Source organism: Lagopus leucura, unplaced genomic scaffold (assembly GCF_019238085.1).
Source record: "Lagopus leucura isolate 7727_CA_CO unplaced genomic scaffold, USGS_WTPT01 Super-Scaffold_100157, whole genome shotgun sequence".
NCBI lineage: Eukaryota > Metazoa > Chordata > Aves > Galliformes > Phasianidae > Lagopus > Lagopus leucura.
The window spans coordinates 12,680,798-12,685,079 of NW_024962334.1; the positions used below are offsets into that span (position 1 = coordinate 12,680,798).

The window sequence follows — 4,282 nt, forward strand, 5'->3', positions numbered from 1 at the left end:
AAAAAGAAAGGAAAAAAAATAAAGAAAAAGAAGAAAAAACCAAGGGAAAAAAATAATAAAGGAAAAAAAAAGAAAAGAAAAAAAAAGGGGGGGGGAGGGAAGAGCCTTCCCCAGCCTAGTTGCCGCTGCCTCCCTCACGGAGTGACATGGTGCTCGGGGCTCGTCCTGTCTTTCATTCAAACCCCCTCCGCGCCGCGCCGCCGGTGGGAGGGACCTCGGCGCGCCGCTCCCCCGGGAGGGCCGGCACAGGCCCCGCCACCGCCCCGCGCCCCCGCCCCCCGCGGCTGCCCTGGGACCCGGGGATCGGGGGATCCCCGCGCCGCGGCTGCGTGTCCGTGGGGTGGTTCGAACGCGGCTGCCGAAGGTCGCGGAGTCGCGGCGCTGAACGGGGAGGGCGTCGTCCTGTCGCTGCCGCCGCCGCCGCCGCCACCGCCACCCCCCTCCGCATCCTCTCCTAAACGGCTCCGTGCCGTCACGCGGCACTTCCTCGAGAGGCCGGGGGGCGACCCGGGGCCAGACATATTAAACATATACTTTGTTACGGCGCTTATATAAGACTTGCTTATTGAAAGTTGGAACAAAATGGAGGAAGAGGGTAAAGGGGAAACACCCCCCCCCCCCTCCCGACCCCGGGTGCCTCGGGAGCACTCGGAGCACAGAAGTAACCCGCAGGCTCCGCCGCCCCGCGGGACCCGACGAAGCGTAGGCGCGCACCCAGGGGGCGGCCCAGGTGAGAGCGCGGCGTGGCACCGTGCGCGGTGCGGACGCACACCTGCGGGCGTCGCGGCCGCGTGGGCCGCTGTCAGCGCCGGGCCTGGAGAGCGCAGCATAAATCACAGCCAGAAAAGTGTGTGAGGAACAAAATGTTTCCTCTTGTACGCAAACCCCTGCATTTCTCTTTCTCAACAGTAACAACAAAAATCTCATTCCTTTGGTGCGTCATCAGATTCCTGGGCCTTTCTACAGTGGCTTCGCCTATTTATAAATTTGGGGGGAAAAGCGTGGGGTGGCGGTTTCTTTTTGTTACTATTTCAACCATTGATAGTATTGCAGTGGGATTGTCAGCTGCTGTATTATCAACCAAATTGCTTCAGAAAAAAAAAAAAAAAAAAAAAAGAATTATAAAAAGAATTTCTTTAAAGGAACTCTTCTCAAGGCTGGGAGAGCTAAAATTGAACTTGCCAGCTGTGTTTTGGTTTGTGGCACGTGCTTGCACATGACAGGAACATGGAAGTATCACACTTCATGCTTGCAGCTCACTGTTCATGTCAGCAGAGGGTTTTGTTGTGGATTCCTATTGCTGCCCCATAATCAACAGGCAAAGGGAAACAGCAGAAGGAAATGGGCAGCACGGGAAGCAACGGCGCACCCAAAGCACTGCCTGCAGCACACTGAGGTTTCATGGCCAAGCAGCACTCAGGTACCTGCCCACATGGCAGGAACAACAAAGTGCCACACTCACACAAGTGTCCGGCCCTTGTTTCAGGAGATAAACTTTTGGGGAATCCATTCTCTGTTTTCAGTGCACTGGCACTTGTGCATTTCAAGGAGCACTGCAAAGCACAGCCAGCACCCAGCTTCCCAGCCTGCAGGTACAGACTCTGAAGAAAGACCCTGGATGAGCAAACCGCTATTTGTCCTGCACTCTGGGCTGGTCCCATGGAAGCTGGTTGCAGGGGCAAAAGTCAGAAGGCAGACAGAAGCAGTCAGAGAAACTTTGTATCTCCAGCTCCCAGCCCTATGCTTACTTGCCCCTCCTGCTCAGCTTTATATCCACTGCCTCTCCCAACAGTACACAATCCTCCAGCAATACTCCAGCTTATGCTTCTTTCTCTTCTCCCACCTCCCCAAGGGAGCAATTGACAGTTGGAGGGTTTGTAGCTATAGGACTGAGCAGGGATTGCTTGGCAGAGCACTGTGGTTTCAGCACAACAAAATTCAGGTTGCTCTTCAAGCTGTTTCTTCCCCACCTTCCTACTCCTCCCTCAGAACATTAACACAGTTTTTCTTCCTGAGTGGTTCAGTCTTAGAAAAGGATGTAACCAGATATGGGAGAAGAAATAACACATGTGGAGTACAGGGTGAAATGAAAAAAAAAATATATCAAGGAAGTAGAGAAACTGCACACTGACTGAAAACTCTATTTGAACATGCAAGGTTTGCTGTGGCCATCATGTTGTGACCAGGAAGAACTATTCTCTCTATCTTATCTGACTGCTGTGAGCATTTCATATCATGCTATGAGATTTCAGCACAAGATTTCCACACGTGTCCCACTGCATGCTCTGATCTATAGTACCAAGTTTTCCCAATTAGGAACACATTAGGGGGTCGAGAGAAGTTGGGCTGTTTTGCTGGATGTTAAGCTGGACATGAGCCAGCAGTGTGGCCTTTCAGCCCAGAAAGCCAACTGTATCCTGGACTCCATCAGAAGAAGTGTGGCCAGCAGGGTGAGGAAAGTGATCCTGCCACTCTGCTCTGCGCTGGTGAGGCCTCACGTGAAATACTGCATCCAGATGTGGAGTCCTCAGTACAAGAGAGACATGGACCTGTTTGTGCACATCCTGATGAAGGCCACAAAAATGGTCCAAGGGACAGAGCACCTCTTCTATGGGGACAGGCTGAGAGAGCTGGGGCTGTTCAGCCTGGAGAAGAGAAGGCTCCAAAGAGACCTGAGAGTCACCTTTCAGTGTCTAAAGGGGAGAGGCTACAGAAAAGGAGACAAACACTTTAGAAGAGTCTGTTGTGATAGGACAAGAGGAAATGGTTTCATACTAAAAGAGAGATTTAGACTGGATAAAAGAATAGAAGATTTTTTTTACAATACGGGTGGTGAGGCACTGGAACGAGTTGCCCAGAGATGTGGTGGTGGAAGCCCTGTCCCTTGAGACATTCAAGGTCAAGTTGGATGGGGCTCTGAGCACCCTAATCTAGTTGTAGGTGATCTGTTCATTGCAGGGAGGTTGGACTAGATGACCTTTAAAGGTCCCTTTCAACTCAAATGGTTCTGTGATTGAATCTATCATTCTCTGCCCTCACTGAGCCTAAACACACAGATGCTTTGAGTTCCCCTTTACACCAGTAATCCTGACAAGGTGCTGAGCACTTGAACCATGCAGCAGAGCCTGCTCATCACTTCACATGATTGAGCCTTCGGAGATGCAAGATAGAGTGAAGCCAGTAAAAATAGAAATCCAATATAGAAGAGTGGGGGGCCAAAGGGAGAAGGCAGAAGGCAATATAGCAGAGCAAAAATGCAAACGAACAGCCACAAAAGCAGATTTAGATAGCACACAGCCTCTGAACAAATGCTAGTGCTGAAAAATGGAAAATTTCCATTTGCAAAATACAGACATCAAAAAGATCATCTGTGACTTGGGAGCACACTGTTTAAATAGAATCCCCTTCATTTTCTGGCCTGTGCATTTGAATAACTGAATCCACTTGCAAACTAAAAGAGCAGTTTGCCTACCGAGTGTTAAGTATAAATGTTCCTCAAAAGAAAAGACAAGCTGTTCAGTCCCAGCAAGCAAACTTCACAACTTCCCACAACTGGATGCTCGTTATCAACCTTGACCCGGGAATCCATGGGAATCCAGCAAGCAAACCAAGTTCCAGAGCACCTGAACACCTGAAAAGGAATTGCTGCACTGGTGTCACCCAGTGTATGGGGAGATTCACAAGACAGGCAAGCAGTAAGAATCTCTTCGACAGGAAATTTAGAAATGAAATGAAATAAATGGGAACAAATCAACTGTAAACCAGACAGCCAAATACATTTGAAGACAGACACCAAAGGATATTAACTCAGAAACAACCAATGTTGTGGATAAGCAACCTGGAGTTAACTGACAGGAAAAAAAATGAGACTGCTCCTCCTGGCAGACTGAAGTAGAGAAATTACATGTTGGGATGTATTTTTACATTTCATGAAATACAGATTTCTTCATTCACAAAAAGAGAGTCAAAAGAAAAACACAGACACCAAGTGGAAAAATGTAATTCAGGGGCCCTTTTTTACTAAAATACAGTTGTACATACGCTCTTTCCTTTTCTCTTACTCCTCCTCTTCATTTTCCTTCCTCTTTCCCTCTTCCTTTTCCCTTTCCTCTTCTTTTTTCTCTTTTCCTTTCCACCTTCCTTTTCATTTTCCTTCCCCTTTCCTCTTCCTTTCCCCTTTTCCTCTTCCCCTCCTCCCCTTTCCCTTTCCCCTTTTCCTCTTTCCCTCTTCCCCTTTCCCTTTTCCTGTTCACCTCTTCCCCTTTCCCTTTATCCCTCTTCC

The 4,282-nt window shown here is 48.9% G+C and overlaps 1 protein-coding gene across 1 annotated transcript in view; it reads right to left on the reverse strand.

Annotated features, from left to right (window-relative positions):
* Window positions 1–4,282, reverse strand: part of RBMS3 (RNA binding motif single stranded interacting protein 3) — a 698,683-nt gene that overhangs the window by 443,507 nt on the left and 250,894 nt on the right. The window lies entirely within an intron of this gene.